Raw genomic sequence first — 17,872 nt, 5'->3', positions numbered from 1 at the left:
TCCCTGATCATCTAAGAAACACATGGCATGTTTGAATGGAAGAAGTATTTATTGTATAGATAAGGAAAGCAAACCTGCTGTAAAAATCATTGTTGAATAATCACTGTTTTAGAGTCAGCTCTTAATGAATGCATGTTAATGTAATTATTCTCTGGCTTTCACAGGTATGTTGAAAGAAGATAAAAATTCAACACAAGTGATTCAATCAAACTGATTTAAGGGAGTACCCACACACCCAAGATTGTTTATGATGTACTGCTTCAATCTAGTTTGTTACAACATATCTTAGTAAAACAGTCACATTGGTTAATACATGGCAGCTCATTGATTTCAGATCAATATTTTGAAAACCACAGATGATGAAGTGCCACTACAAGGCCACACGTGTCCTCAATGAAGTTTCATTTACAACTAAGGGGAGGCAATTCACATCTGAATATATCCCATGCAGATATAGTTTACATTGTTCATTGATTATTGTAAGGGAGATAACTGTAACATCCTTGTACTCATTACCAAAGTCCAAAGTCCTTCAAGAAGGCAGATTTCTGCTTTTGATAGTAGCTAAAATGAAATCTAATTTTCATCAAAATTTCAGAGGGAAATCCTATAAATGGGTATCTTTTCACAAAAATATTTTATGATAAAATTACTACCAAATAACTAATTAATTAGTTAATCAATTAGATAGGAATGCTATTTTGTATGTAAATATAAGACGTCAAGGTAGGGTGAAAGCAGGTGGTGATGTAGGCAGATATTCCTACTGTATAAAATAGAACATCTCGCTTCTTTTGAAGTGTCCTTTAAATCATTGCTATTAGTGTAGAGTGGCAATCTACAATGTTGATTGTGTAGGAGTTGAAATTGAGACTATCATGGATCAGAATTTCTCCATAATTGTTAAACTCACTAATAAATTTCCCTTGTGAATTGGATACAAGTAAGAAAACACAATTTGATTTTTTCTTACACAAATGGAATATATATGTGTTGTCTTGTTGTGTTTTATGGCAGGTACTTACAAACAGGCTACCATTTTCAGATATTAGCTTTTCAATATTTTGAATCTTAACTACCTCAATGTTCAATCGAGCTTGCAGTCTCCCCTCAATGAAAACAATAAAGTACTCCGCCTGTATTGGCTAACTGATCTGTAGGGAAATATCAGGGCTGGAGTAAAGTGGAAACCCACACATGATAACACAGCCATCCTATCACCAGACAAGGGGGAGCACTCATATGAACTTCTATACAAGGGAGATAACCAGAAGAAGAATGTTGAGATACGGTTGGTTTATCTCCAAAGGGAGGATGTGCATGTTATGAATACTTGGCAACTATTAAGATGATGGTTGTGTGTATTGCTGATATTGTGATATAACAGACCTGCCAAGCTTTATCTAGACCTTTTTGTGTATGGCATGCTTTGTTTTACTTGTAATTAGTCTGAGGTACCCTTACGGGGGCTGTGTTTCTGACTTTCAGGGAAACACTTAGAATTATATGATTTATAACTATCAGGATATTTTTGGTGTATTCTAGTTAATACATATGGTAACTTTTCTATAATCCAGAAGCTAAAGACGTCGTTATCATACTTACTGGTCTGATATTATTTGATTACACATTGCATACAGCAAACAAAAATTTGACCTTCTAAAATGTACAGGTATTTTCCAGCCTCAAAATCACTGTGTTACGTTGTGAATGCCAATGTTAATTGATGTAACAGACCTTATGTTACTATTATACAGATATATCTGAAGGCCATTGCATTACTGTTCCCCAGGCCAATGTGTTACTTTCTCTTGCTTTCTATGTTACTGTCCTGTGCCCCTGTTTGTATTTCCCAGGTCCGTTTAGGCTATCTGTTTCCAGACCTCTGTGTTACTTTTTCCTGCCTCTGTGTTTGCTCTTCATGCCTGTATGTTACAGTTTCTGCCCCTGTGTTTTTTCCTCGGGCCCTTTTGTTACTATCTCTGCCCCTGTGTTTTCATTCCTCAGGCCCCTGTGTTACTATCTCTGCCCATGTGATTTCATTCCTCAGGTCCTGTGTTACTATCTCTGCCCCTGTGTTTTCATTCCTCAGGCCCCTGTGTTACTCTCTCTGCCCCTGTGTTTTCATTCCTCAGGCCCCTGTTTTACTATCTTTGCCCCTGTGTTTTCGTTCCTCAGGAACCTGTGTTACTATCTCTGCCCCTGTGTTTTCATTTCTCAGGTCCTGTGTTACTATCTCTGCCCCTGTGTTTTCATTCCTCAGGCCCCTGTGTTACTATCTCTGCCCCTGTGTTTTCATTCCTCAGGCCCCTGTGTTACTATCTCTGCCCCTGTGTTTTCGTTCCTCAGGGTCCTGTGTTACTATCTCTGCCCCTGTGTTTTTGTTCCTCAGGCCCCTGTGTTACTATCTCTGCCTCAGTGTTTCCATTACTCAGGGTCCTGTGTTACTATCTCTGCCCCTGTGTTTTTGTTCCTCAGGCCCCTGTGTTACTATCTCTGCCCCTGTGTTTTCATTTCTCAGGCCCCTGTGTTACTATCTCTGCCCCTGTGTTTTCATTTCTCAGGCCCCTGTGTTACTATCTCTGCCCCTGTGTTTTCGTTCCTCAGGCCCCTGTGTTTTTGTTCCTCAGGCCCCTGTGTTACTATCTCTGCCCCTGTGTTTTTGTTCCTCAGGCCCCTGTGTTACTATCTCTGCCTCAGTGTTTCCATTACTCAGGGTCCTGTGTTACTATCTCTCCCCTGTGTTTTCCCCTGTGTTTTTGTTGTGTTACTATCTCTGCCCCTGTGTTTTCGTTCCTCAGGCCCCTGTGTTACTATCTCTGCCCCTGTGTTTTTGTTCCTCAGGCCCCTGTGTTACTATCTCTGCCCCTGTGTTTTTGTTCCTCAGGCCCCTGTTTTACTATCTTTGCCCCTGTGTTTTCATTACTCAGGGTCCTGTGTTACTATCTCTGCCCCTGTGTTTTCGTTCCTCAGGGTCCTGTGTTACTATCTCTGCCCCTGTGTTTTTGTTCCTCAGGCCCCTGTGTTACTATCTCTGCCCCTGTGTTTTCATTTCTCAGGCCCCTGTGTTACTATCTCTGCCCCTGTGTTTCCATTACTCAGGGTCCTGTGTTACTATCTCTGCCCCTGTGTTTTCGTTCCTCAGGGTCCTGTGTTACTATCTCTGCCCCTGTGTTTTTGTTCCTCAGGCCCCTGTGTTACTATCTCTGCCCCTGTGTTTTCATTCCTCAGGCCCCTGTGTTACTATATCTGCCCCTGTGTTTTCGTTCCTCAGGCCCCTGTGTTACTATCTCTGCCGCTGTGTTTTTGTTCCTCAGGCCCCTGTGTTACTAACAAACTTTAATATTGCCTTCAGTCCATAACACAATATAGAAGACCTGTTATCATATCCTGAAGTGATAAATTCCCAAGCTGTTAGAATTTGCACAAAATATTTCAACGGAACAGTAATGAAGCGTTTTGTACGTAAAACACCTATCAGAATTCTCCTGTCAGCAGCAGGGATGAGTTTTGATTAATTATTTACAGCCAATATAATTAGCTTTCACTTGACAACAGTGGGATATTGATGATGTAGAAACTACAAATTGCTGTGAGGATGTAATTATAATTGTACTGTAAACTTCGGAGCTCTCTTGATCTGCTCATCTAGTCAACAGCTAATAGTAGGCCTGTATTCAATTTAAGTACTTTGCTGAGATCAGTTGCTGGATTCCCCTCTTCTCAATGTAGGGATGGCCTTGACTAAGTGCATTTAACCTCTAATTCACAATGTAGCAATGTTTTGATTAAGGACGGTGTTATGTATACAGTGAACTAATTACGCTGATGTTAAACATCCACTTTTTGGATGTCAGATGCTTTAATCAGATGCAATCAATTTTCAATTTGTTAGAGTAATTTTATTTCCTGGTATCTAGAATTTGATTCCCTGCCATTTTATACAGGCGTGTAGTGTTATATAGTGTTGTTTTTGTCTGTGCCATTCAGTCTTGTCCCCGTCCCAGCTGCTCTGTATAGACATGTCCTGTAACAAATGTCATACCAAGTCTTGGAAACTTCTCAACAGATTTGTTCATCATATAGCATCATAACATCATGTTCTACATCTTTTTCATGTTTAGGTGTTCATTGGTCAAGGTTACAGGGTCACAAGGTCACATTTGACAACTTCTTCAAATACATCAAACAATGATACGTACATGCCTGGGAGCAGGGACATCATCCCTGATGGTCTATGTTGTATTTGGTACATTCATAATTCTACTCTTATTCACTGAAGAATTTTTCCTGATGTTTGGATAAAAGTAAATTTAACACATTATAAAAAAAGATGGGGAAATTTTACCTATCCCCCTTGAAGCCAATTTGACATGATTCTGACCATTATTGAGGAAAGTTCTTATCCTGGTATTTTTTTACAACTTTGATGTATGATGTATTTTTTATATTAGGAAGCCTAGCTTTGTTTTTGAGATCAGTCTTCATTCAGGACATTTGAAGTCAGTGAAGACAGTATTAAGTGCAATGGAAGGAGTGTGCTACATTGTGAAGCCAAAAATGGTTGTTGAGAGTAATCACCTAATTTGTTCTGATGGAGGAAATTTTATGATTTTTAGAGTTTTGATTTCAGAACTGTGGCACATTTGTAGTGTTTTGATGACGGTGTATGCGTGTGTTTTACAAATTAAACATTGTCGTATGTGTTCTGTGTCAAACTTTTTTAGTTGAAGATATCTGGAATATCTCAGGGAGGAGTAGAATGGATGAGTCGTAGAATAATTCAGGAAATTCGCTACGTTTTCCAACTATGTTATTAATATTGACAGCAAAACCATTTGTTTCATGTCTAAAAGCATTTCTCCTAAATCTCCAAAAACTTGCGATTTTTTAGGCAGACATTTATCGAGAAAGAAAATGGTTGTCTACTGTCTTATCCTTTCTGTGATGGAATTTGTCACTGCTTTGTTAATTTACATTGATGGTCGTGATGATCGAGGAAATGTGTGATAGTAAATACGGTTCTGACACAATGATTTATAGAATTCAGTACGTCTCTGGAATAGGTATATCGTTCATTCTCGTGCACCTGTCAAGAGACTAAAGCAATTTAATGGCACAACATCAATGTAACTTATATATTTATATTATGTACTTCAAGGTATAATTCATAATTTTCCTTTAGCGACTCAGGAGGGAAGGACTTAAAGAATCCTACACACATCTGAAAATATACCTCACACATCATTTCAAATGACAGTCTGAAACTATTGACGAAAAAGTATAAATCCATTTTTAAAAAAAAAAAATTTTTTTACCGTTTATGTGAATTCCATAGTTTTTACAAATTTACAAAACAGATACCTTAAAAATAACAAATAAACTACAAGAGGAGTTTAAGCTAGGTTTCCTAAATAAATGTTCTACCTTCTACTGCATGCAGCTGGTGACTAACGTCGTCAACTTTCTTTTTACCACTAGATATTGTTCTGATACCAAGTAGATGAACCACAACACACATATGAATTTAACAGGACATTGGTTCTTTGAGAATTTCTCTACCTGGAGACTTCTCTCTTGGTTCTGGAAGATATCAGTTCAGATATAATTTTGTTAAATATACAAATACCTGGTTTTGTAAATGAATCAGTTATATGTATATGAATCACATTTGGCAAACAGCCAACTTTTCCGTCTTGGAATTGAGGAAATGTCTGAATGACCAGTTAGTGGATGCAAAATAAATACATCTGTCTTTCACATATACCAGATAAGCTTGTGTCCACAGACAGGAGATAATAATCTGGGATATATATTGATGTTAAAAGCAGGAAATGGACATGGCATTATTTGTGTTCCTCCTGCAATAGCTTTTAATATGAGAATGAAGCTAATCTGAGACAGCTGTATTAACGATGATTGTAGGATTATCTAGTTGATACACTGAAGTAAAAGGCACTAGAAGTCCATTTGACATCTGTCGCGCTTCACAGGCTGAGAATCAATTTGTTCGTCTGCTTTGGTCTTTGTCGCTGGTCATCAACGTTAAGTTTATGAATGACGCCTGATCCTGCGATCCCTTGAGCTGCAACACGACATGCTGAAATATTGCCGATCATGTCGGAACGGTCGTCATGGTTACCGCTTTATTTCTTACCAATCTGACATGATGTGTTTAGAGATGTGTCTGATTGTATCTGATGAGAACTTCAGGAGAATTTGATATTGGTACAGCTGTAATTCATTCTGTTTCCTAGCTGACATTTCTGGCTGTCAAAACATTTTTTCAAACATAAATTCTAATCAATGGACTTTAGTTAATCCACTTAGGCTGTGCACCTGGACCTGCATGTGAAATCAATCTGATTACCTCTGGTGAAAGTTGTGTTAATATGGTGCAGTTGCAAAAATTTTCATTTTTGTGAGTTGCTTAAATTTTTCAGATATTACATTAAGAGTCACCGCTGAAATGATGATTTTGTAGTACAGTTGTCTAATGAAAAACATGTTTTAACTTCGAAACAAAATGTAATTTGTTCAGAGATAACAGAGTTCAAATCCGCATGGAGATCAGGTGTAAAAGATAAATCTCTTTAACATAGAAGCCTTAAATCAAGTGATAATTAGAGACAAGGTTATAGACCTGAAATAAATGTGAATTAGAAGGGAAGGCAACATTGTCTGTACAGTTGATATTGCTCTGGTGCGGTTCTTTTCAACCTCTGCGGTACTTGTTTCAGTGATATAAGACAAAGATATTAACTTTATGAACTTCCGTCCTTCCTTTTAAACTTGTGATAAGGATTCTAGGTTGATAGCAAATTACATTGTAACCTGATGTGTGGCAATAAAAAGTTGATAGAGCAGAAAATGCTGATGCTTTAACAGCATTCAAGAGTCTCTGTGTAAATCTTTTATAATTTTAAGTGTTCTAGTGTCTTCATACCATTAGGAATTGTTACCAAACTTCACACACTTATTAAGCATCAATATATTTTGATCAAGTTCAAGTTTCCTGGTTGTTGGGTTAAGGTTAAGTTCACAATCACTATATTTCGAAATGGTAAGCGTTTTGCTTCTTCTTTCCTCGAGAGATTCTCATCAAACTGCACACACTTGTTAAGCATCAAAATATTTTGATCAAGGTCAAGTTTCATGGTTGTTAGGTCAAAGTCAAGGTCACATTCGCTATATTTTGTAACAATAAGTTAGAGTTTCATTGTAGTTTGAGCAAGGTCAAGGTCATCATTACTATTTAAAAAAAATGTTATCAGGGCTCTAGAGACTTCATTCCTGACACGATTTTGAGCAAACCTCACATTTACAAACAACCATAACACATTGATGATGAAAATATATTGTCAGTTTACCTTAGCTACTAATCATATTGTTACTTTAAAATTAGTACAAATTAATTACCCTTTCTTTTTTTAACACCAAACAGCACCATCTTTATAAATCTTTATAGTGTAATAGTTTGTGGAGCCCGGTACAGGGACATGTATTGCTTTAGCTGTACTCAGTATGCTTGTGGAATTCAGGTCTGCATTAAGATTCTGAAGAAATGTTGCTATTTTCTTTCTTGTATTGGTTTATAACTAATGCAGGTCTCAATTTTGCTTCATTCAATATGACTCAAATTAGAAATTCTGTGTATTGACATCTATCAGACACATTCAGTTAAGCTACTGTCTTGAAGGTCAAATACAAACTCATATATTTTCTGGAAAATATTGGTTTTGTTTTATTATAGATAGATGAGATTGCCTATCGGCAGGGAATATGTGGCTTTTTGCCTCTTAAACCTGCTCGCGTCTGCCAGATATTGGTATGGTTTGTACATGATGTTGACCTTCGCGATAAACTGGATGTGGAATCCATGCTTATTAGGTTACAAAAACCAGTTTCTCATATGTTTTCAATCTTTATTTCGCGTACAGTACTGACATGCCATCATATCTCCGCAGGGTTTACAAACATTCTGATATCTAAGCAGCACCATACACTTGTAAGAGGAAGTAACCAAGGTGACATTTGTGATTTACAAACTGTTGTCTGAGGCGTCAAGCATTTAACAATTTTAATTAATACTGTGGGGAAATTGTCTGGTGACATGTTAATTGTGATGGCTGCTTCATTAATCTCTGTGTATTAGTTTGTATGTGTTCTTTTGCATAGATAGCTATTAGGGTCTTTTTAATTCAGCATTCTCAAGGTCATAGCAGGTATAAATGTCAAAGAAAAAAACTAAGAGGTTAAAGGTGATAAAAGGTCAAGGTAATTGCATCAAAAGTCAAGGTAAAATATCGTATCTCTTAACTAGTCAGCATATTTCTAAGCTTTTATGAAGCAAAGTCAGTTAAAATTAAAGAATATGGCAAATAAGGAAATGTCAAGGACATTGAGTGAAAGGTCAAGATAGCTGCCATCTTTGTTTTCTGTTCAAAATCTAATGTTCATTGCTGATAAAGTTTATCTGCTGGTGATAATGGAGGACATCGGTGAGGCATTCAGCAGGACAGAAATAGCTGTTATTTGTTACTATTTTAGTTTTAAATAAGATTTTGAAATTATCTTTCAACATGACATTTAAAACCTCACAAATATATGTACATTTTAAACAAAATATAATTTTTTTAATTCAAACTACCAATGAAAAGAAATACAGATGTTGGAAACACAATGTAATTGTTTCAAGTTTACAGCTACCTGATGTTCATGACAGTCAATTCTACATGAAACAGAAAGAACAGTAAATATTGAAATAAGTCACAGGACTCAAAAATGTGTTGGATTTGTCAGGATCTATCTTTGATATCACACCAAAAAGTTTTAGTTTACATTCATAGACAATGAAAAATCTGGTCAAAGAAAAATTGGGAAGAATTGCACCATTTTGAATTTCCACATTGATTGTTAGCTGAAACCAGTAGTCAAACTGTACTTCTAAGAAAGAAGGCTTTTGATTGGTTGTTCACATACAAAGCATCCAGTACACCTGATGAACATGTTTCACTGTGCCTGTAATAACTGTCTGGCTTCAATGATGTTTTTTACAACTGAATGATACCTGTGCAAAGATTTTCTCGCTCTATATTACATTATCCCAGCAGAAATCCAAATTATCGCTGAAATTTGAGGCGAAAAAACGGATTGTTCATTTCCTGTACAGATATTAGAAGACTGCGTCAAAGGATGAGACACTGCTGTTAAATTGAAGGCGTAACATGTTTTAAAAACATTTAGAAAAATCTTATGGGAAAGTCACATGGGGATTTTCTTGAAGGTTTCCTATTGGGCGATTTATTGATTATAAGATGCTGTATTGATTTGATGTCGAATATGACAGTTTCACATGTGATTCTCACTTAACATGTAACGTGTGTACGTATCATGAATTAAGGAATATGAAATTGTGAAATTTGTTGTTTTTAATTAATAATCATATGTATATTTACATTTACAGTTTCCCTGTAGATGAGATTTCTATAGTATTCATTCTGAAATTACTACTTTAAGAATTTAGATTCCAGTGAAGATTCAAATAAACCACTGTTTTTTTATTCCCTCGATTCTTTGAAAAATTCTTAATTGTTTTGCCTCACAAGAATAAATATAATAAATCGATGGGCCTCCATTATAGTGTTCAGTGAGGTAATCACCACCTTCTTCAAAGAGATTCCTTCCTTGAACTTGACTGCTGATCACAGAGTGATAAACTCAGCATACAATCTCTTGTTGTTTTGCCATATTTTTCTTTTTTAAAATTTTGAGACTGATTAAATGAAGGAGTCAGCTGATAATCAGCCATCATGGATTTTGACATTTAACATTAATCTGTTGTTTTCGCCATTTCTCAGAAATTGGCTTTGATGTCTCACAAATTTCATTTTTCTGTTTCACTTGTTCTGGTTTTGTAAGTCATCTTTTGCAAGAACAGTATTGAGAATAACAGAAAGATTAATTTAAAGAACAGGGTGATGTCAGAAACTTCACATTCTCTTCTTCAATGTAGTTAATATGATTAATAAAAAGAACAGACAGATTTCAGAACTTTTTTCACACATGATACGATCCCGTCAGTATGTCAGATAACAGCCTTGTTTTGAATAAAATGATTGTGTATTTTTTTTATTCCTTTGCTGAGTGTATTGCCTCATCAACAGCTAGGATCATTTTGAGGCGGGGTTTCTTCATAGTACCTAGTTTCTACCTGACTGAACAACATACAGGAGGCCCATCACAAGTCATCCAGAACAAGTAGAGTAAAGTGTTGTCCCTTAGGTTACAACCAAGATAGCATTGAGCAGTTCATTTTTCAGCTTCCTGAGAAACACAAACAGCCACAGATAGGGAGCATCAAAGCATGCCCCCTCGGAATTTCACTTTGAGATTTCGTAGGTCAATGTAGTAATTACATCCAAAGTAACTATGGATAAAAGTGATATGAACAATTATTGTGAATATGAGTATAATCATTGTAACATACGTTATCTGGAATGATTCCCGAGATATATTTTAGAGGATGTTTAACACCAACAGGGATGGAAAACAAGCATTTGAAAACATTTGTATTCCTGAAGCAAATGACTGATGGCAATTCACTTATTTGACAAATGTAGTTTAAAGTCAGTTGTTGAATTGTCACAATGCATTTTCATGCCATTAGCATCCTTATAATGCTGACAGTCTGAGGGGCGGTTGATGTTTCATTCATTCTCAAATATTTCTTTAATATTTCTCAAAACATTACTGATAGATTAAACAGTGTTTCTTTACTAGACTGTTTGTTGTGTTTATCATTCGGTAACTAAGATGCTGCACCAGGTGGCTGATGACCTTGACCAGATGTTTGATATCATGTCCATAGTTTCGAAGCTTTCAGACATAATTGAATGACAAGGCAGTAGAGCTAAGTATCAATCAAGGTCTTACTAATGTTTTGATGGGATTCCGTGTCTGGAGTGGATGATAATGGCTCTTCGAGTCCAGTTTTACTGCAGCTTATTGGCCTGTCGGTCAATGTTGAATATCAAGAAATATGCAGACGCAGACAATGCAGTATAAGTGCCTTAAATACACATTGGAAATGTTTGAAAAATTCCTGAAAGCTGTCTAACCTTGGCTACATCGAATAATTTTTCTGACTTTCAAGCTAGCTAATACAAAGATCTTTATATATAAGTATGTTATCTTTGGAGCGAAGAAAAACTTCAAATTAAACCTTTACAAACATGTCAGATTTAGTTGATATAGGAGAAAGTTATTAACTGCTGAGATTTTCTCAGTTGTGTACAGGATTGGCTCATGTTTAACAACAGAAAGGCATTAAAACCGTTTCTTCGGCTTTATTTAATCTTTGTTTTAAGTTCCCTTCGTGCAAATCTTGGTTGTTGGGATGGCATTTTTAAAGGTTCCTTGGGAAAACAGATTACCCCAACAGAGGCCAGAACAACCGTTGAAGGAATTGTTATTGACATTTTAGTTAAAACCTTGATCATGTAGCAATTTTGAGTTTGATCATGGAAGAAAAAAAAGCCTGTAAGAAAAATAACTAAATAAATAAATAAATGAAAAATGAATAAATAAATAAATAAATTTCGATCTTTTAAATGTTTTATTATTTAATAACAATAAAGGCTACATTGTTCAGTAGATAATTTTTGTTCTGAATTTTACCAGTGTGTTTATATTCAAATCAAATTAATAAACAATTGATGATGGTACAAAGATTCTTCTAGTTATCAATTTAATAGTAATCAATCAACATATAAGGTCTGACTCCTGGTCTCATAGAATTTTGATGGGATTCAAAGAATTTCTGGAAATATTTAAATTTTACATAGCAGGACCAATTGTTTTAGCAATTAAGTTGATAAAAACTCATTGATATAAATTGTTGATTGATCACTGATCTAACGCAATGGATTGAAGAAGGATTAAGAGGTGTCACAATTGTGGAGGAGTTATTTCCCTTCTTTGAATTTCTTATGCTGGAGTCAGAGTTTCCAAGTTACCCAAAAGATTTCAGGGACAAATGACTTAGTGTATTCAAACATATTATAATGTTGACATTGCCATGAAGATGTATGATCAGTTCATTGCCATGGAGATATATGATCAATTCATTGCCATGGAGATGTATGATCAATTCATTGCCATGGAGACGTATGATCAATTCATTGCCATGGAGATGTATGATCTATTCATTGCCATGGAGATGTATGATTAATTCATTGCCATGGAGACGTATGATCTATTCATTGCCATGGAGACGTATGATCAATTCATTGCCATGGAGACGTATGATCTATTCATTGCCATGGAGATGTATGATCAATTCATTGCCATGGAGATGTATGATCAATTCATTGCCATGGAGATGCATGATCTATTCATTGCCATGTATAAATTGTGTACCTTTCAACAGAATTGATAATTTGTACGTTGATACAAAACTTTGGTTTGGTGTCGTGCGTAATTAATAACTTAGAAAAAGTGACAATTCCTTGTTATGGACAGTTTTGCTATTAATCTCACAGCAGTTTTATTTAGAAGTCTGCAAATCTAATAACAGAATAATGATACTATTGCAAATCAAAACATTTAAACTTGCTTTTTATTTCTCTTTGCTGTCCTGTATTTTACTGGGACCTAGGATTAACCAATGAAATAATTTGCTGTGGAATTCAATGCATTCTCACTCCCTTTTTAAGCTGCGTGAAGGAAATGTGCCCAGAGTAGTGTGGTTAATTACCAACATTCCATGACGCTGAAATGTAAACTCAGTTTGGAGGCACAATTCAATTTGTTTCACAGCAAGGTTTTTTGTGTTTTTTGTGAAAGCCTTTTAAGAGTTTCATGGAACGGATTCTCTGGGAATTGAAGCGGGCTCTTGGAACACAAGTCTCGTGATTCTGGTGGTAGCTGTTCACATTTCAGTCCTCCTTTTCAAACAATACTACAAAGAAAGATCCAGACAATTTGTTTACTGAAATTGTAATTTGACCATGTGGCACTTATGATATCGTTTTATTGTCAAGTTAGACATTTTGGTAGACCCAAGGTTTCCGATGAAAGCTGACTAGCGGTAAGTATCAAATTAAAACTGAGACTTCGTGAATATCAAATTAAAAGTGAGACTTCGTGAGTATCAAATTAAAACTAAGACAAATTGACACAAATTTTGAGACACATTGACATCAGCTTTGTACTAGTCAGTTAGAGGCATCGTTGTAAGTAGTGAGTGACATCTATTGTAGGCAAATCAACACCAGGGTAAGTCAGTTGGAGACACCTGTTAAAAGAACTCTTGAATTACTGTCAACCGCGATATATCAACCGAGATACGTCAACCAAGATACATTTCAGGAATATTTAGTGTAGATTACTGTCAACAATTCACTTTTTAAAACACATCTATTGTCACATAATCTCTAATTATGTCTCACTGTGGTGAAGAATAAAAGGGAAATGGATTATGACCTGTCTGACGGCGTCCAGGACCAACATTAGCATGTACAACTCAAATCTGCTTGAAAGTGTGAACATGTGGATTGTGATAGGCAATAATTTGCATTATAATTTTGCAAACTGAATAGTTATTTTGTTCACAACTTTATTAATGTATTTTGACACATATAATAAGTTTTTTTTTTTTTTTTTAGAAACAGAGCAAGGAATGATAAAACAAACTGTTTCTCATACAACATGTCCTGACTTTTTAATATTAAATATTGACATTTATCGTGACAGACATTTTATGTCAGTATTTAAAAGTACCAGTGCTTTTAGTTTAAGAGATTTCCCTGTGAGGATCTGACTCATTGAGGGTGATTCAGGTTAAAGTTTCTTGTGATCATGGTATTTTTTCTACTTTGTATTTTTTCTGGATAAAAATCGTAAGATATTGAACATGTTGAGACACTCTTTCTGTCATGTGTTGTGAATTATTCAGAGGAAAACCATTCCCAGAGAAAGATGCATTTTGCTTAAAAAAGAAATAAAATAGAAATCGTAATTCGTAATGTTTTGATGTGTGACAGAATTTGAAATTGACGTGTCCATAAAAATGTTTTGTATCAGGTTAAAGAATTGGAGAGTGTCCCAAAGGACTGGGTGACTTCTAGGAAAATGTGACAGAAGAGAGATTCTGTCTGTGTATTGCTTTATCAAGCCCCCTCTGTATTGTATTACTTCATGTAGATATGTGGTGTGACATCGACTCATTGAGTTGCGACATCCAATTTCTTTACAAATTACGTATATACATACTTTTAGGGATGTGTTTTGACATGTTGTCGTGGTAACAGAGGTTTAAATGAAACAGCACTTAAGTCAGGGGACAGAAAATTGTTGCATCAAATTTGCAGCTCTGATCTGCAATTTACAAGATTCAGATGTTTGCACTAAAGCTGGCCACAGTGCTCTTCATGTTTTTGAGGTGAAGAATGACGTTATGCAGGAAAGGGTCGCATGAACAAATTCTAAAAAAGTTGTGAAGCTTAGTACAAAAAGTCACATGACATGAAATATTAGGTACAGGACAGGGTCACGTGACACAATCACATGACTGAACCAAATTATAATAAATGGAGATTAAAACTTCATTATTACATGAAACAAATATAACATTGTCAAATTCAAATTGCTGGAAGAGGTGTCAGCTGGAGAGATATTGCTAAATATAGTAGAATTTCTTTCTTACATTTATATCATGTGATCTGCCTGTTAATCTTTGAATTTCGGAGGTGTGATTTTTGTTCATATGTGTCACTAGTCAAATAAACCCTGCAGCATTTTTCTTCCGCATCGGAGTCAGAAATTAAATGTAATGTCATCAAATTGATAATGACGTTGCGCCAGGAACGGAAAATGGCAAAACAAAATTTTGATAGAGTTTGATTTTTTACTTTAAAACCTGTCAAAATGTATGTAACTAAGTACCTCGGTGATCTAATGAAAATTTTTTTTTCATGAAGATATCTTAGGAAGGGGAAATACACATGAACCCTGTACATGTAGTTCTACAGTTCTGATGGAGCTTGAATCAGCTCCCAGCTACAGTTCACTTGTCGAGCATTCTCCCAGGATATGACCTTGGGTGCTTTCCATGATTTTGGCCTCTACACCAGGACGTACCGAGAGTTTGCCAAGAGTTTAGCCCTATAAGTCATGAAACTTTTATTATGTTTTACGCCCAGGATAGAAATCTGGATATAGATCCTGATAGATGTTGAAAATACTTAATGGAGGTAACTTTTCTGAGAATAACCAAATTATTTGGCCTGAAGTGGTCGTTGTAAGGAATGGTATATTTCCAGTCTATATATAGTAACTTTGCTCCATGCTATCAATGTTTGATGACTAAGTGTCACTGGGATGGTTTCTTCACAATCTTTTAAGTTGTGTAGGAATCTTTTCTTGTCAATATACTGTCGTTACCATGGTAACAGTTATTCTGTCATATATAATGGTCCTATAGTGACAGGAATATTACCCAAAACACTTGGGCGGCTTGAAATGTCCCATGAAAGTGACTGTTTATAATTTAGAATTGTGTGTCTCTACACTGAAATATATCTCTGTGTGTTTAAAAGGTTTGCCAGTCAGCAAATATTATAAATCTCTTGAATGAGGACATTTTAAAACTTGCAAATCATGACCACATGCATTCTGATGATATTCAGTATTTCTACAATGAAAACAGGCTGGATTAAAAAATAAAGGTTTTTTTCATTTTTCTGAGTTTGATGTTGATTTTGAAGAAAACTGATAAGTTGCTTTGTCTAACCAGTTCTGTGGTAACCACATTTTTTGAGTTTTGATGAAGAAAATTTATATTCCTGTAGATGTAACTATGATCCTGTTTAGATAATTAATACCAATTTTATAAGAATGTCTGAAAGAAAATTAACAAGATTTGAAAATACGGAAATATACTGTCATTGATCATGAACAAGGAGAGAGATAACAACTATGAGACTGGAGGTCACTGCTAGGTCCCTAAGTTGTAGATATTCGTGTACCAGGCTTCGGTTTGGGGGAGAATCAGATGTGACCTTTGGAGATTGATATTGGTGTTATGCAGTTAATCTAAATAACGAGAGAGTTGTATTTGATTACGATTGATACTCATTATTTCCGTAAATTAGTTTCAGCCGAAACCCTGTTTTGACTTCGGTGTATTTGTCATTGTTGAGAAAAGAAATGTTTCCGAAAGCAATTGAAACCAATGGAAACCCAACCCATGGAATAGAATTTCATGAAAATAGATAGAGAGGCTGTTTATTAGAGAGTGTGGAAAATGGCTATCCTGTTTTGTATAAAACTAGATTTATCCAATATCACAGGTGCCTGCTTGAACAAGAAAGTTGATTTGGCTGTTGAAAACATACAGGTTAGGTATACATTTAACAATTTTCCACCTGAAAGGCCTTGCAGATGGTCTTATGTTTTTGTCAATTTTTTCTATTTTCTATTCTATGTTCTATTTCATATTCTTTTCTATATTTTATTTTTTTCTGTATTTCATTTTATATTCTATTCTGTTTTATGTTCTATTTTCTATTCTTTATTCTATTCTATATCCTATGCTTTATTCTTTTTTTAAATATTATATTCTATATTCTAATTTATATTCTATATTCTATTTTGTATTCTATATATCCTGAAATAAAGTGTCTAAAACGTTATCTTAAACCCAAAGTCAGGGGGTGGGCTTATCACTAGACAATGATATTCCATTTATTTTCATTTCTAAGAAACTGGAAGTTTGTTTTTATTCTTTCCTACCAGATATGGTCCAGTTGCTATAGTTACCTAAGCCCACACATATCTTGTGTTGTTAAGTAGAATTGCCAATACAAGGTAGATGGGATTGACATGTTGTTAGTAGAATTGCCGATACAACGTAGATGGGATTGACCTGTGATAAGCCCACTCTATGACTTTTCGTCAGTTGTAATGTACATGTTGAACCTTGGGGCTTATTGCAGGGAAATATGTTATGGACTAATCTGTCATGGATCGGGGAATCATTTTCTGATATTTATCCATGTGAAGCTGCTGTCACTGATTGAAATATGACTTACCGACTTGATTAGCAAAGTGTGAACTAGGACTTCATAATTAGTGGCCAGCACACCTACCAACCTCCTCTACTTACAACAGAGACTCCTTGGAGATCTATGTATCCTAATGTTAGGATACGATTTGCTTACTTGTATAGTACTAATATTGTATGATGGTGCTGTCTGTCATAAACTTTATTTGTTTAGAGATCTCCTCCCATTGTTTTCAACCAATCTTTTTCAAACTTTATTACAATGAAAAAGTTGTGTTTTCCTGAATGTCAGTTTGATTTGACTGTGTATATTTAGCAGAGTTATTGCCCTTTGTTGATTTTATGTCCTTCTTATCTGGAGATCTCTTTCAGTTTTCATGACAGCAGTATGATTTACCAATTTTAAAATAGTTACAGCTGTTAGTTGTTTAGCATTTTATTTTAGTACGAAGGTCTTCTTCCTCATTTTTTTCAACAATTTGTCTGAAACTTAGTAATCCTTAAAAGCATTACATGAAAGTGTGTGTCCCATGATGGCACTTTCATTTTACGATTTCAGAAAGAGTTATTGCCCTTTTGGTTTTTTTTAAGTTTTATCTTGTCAAAATTTCTCCTTTAGTTTTGTCTAGAGATTTTTTCCCCCAGTTTTTCATCCATCTCTTTAAAACTGAGGACAGGTTTATATTGTTTTGCCTACAGCACTCTTGTTGTGTTTAGTAATTGATGTGACATCGTACCCGAGACAGATGTAACTTCTGCATATAAAGGTTCAAATTTTTAGGTAGGACAGATGTGATTTTGTAATTT

At 35.3% G+C, this 17,872-nt stretch overlaps 1 protein-coding gene across 3 annotated transcripts in view; it reads left to right on the top strand.

Annotated features, from left to right (window-relative positions):
- Positions 1-17,872, top strand: part of LOC132557470 (peripheral plasma membrane protein CASK-like) — a 261,926-nt gene that overhangs the window by 118,705 nt on the left and 125,349 nt on the right. The gene's annotated exons all lie outside the window — the stretch shown is intronic.

This window comes from Ylistrum balloti, unplaced genomic scaffold, assembly GCF_031769215.1.
Source record: "Ylistrum balloti isolate Yb309-2 unplaced genomic scaffold, AGI_CSIRO_Ybal_v1 Utg370676, whole genome shotgun sequence".
NCBI classification, from domain to species: Eukaryota; Metazoa; Mollusca; class Bivalvia; order Pectinida; family Pectinidae; genus Ylistrum; species Ylistrum balloti.
This window is presented reverse-complemented; position numbering and strand designations above follow the sequence as displayed.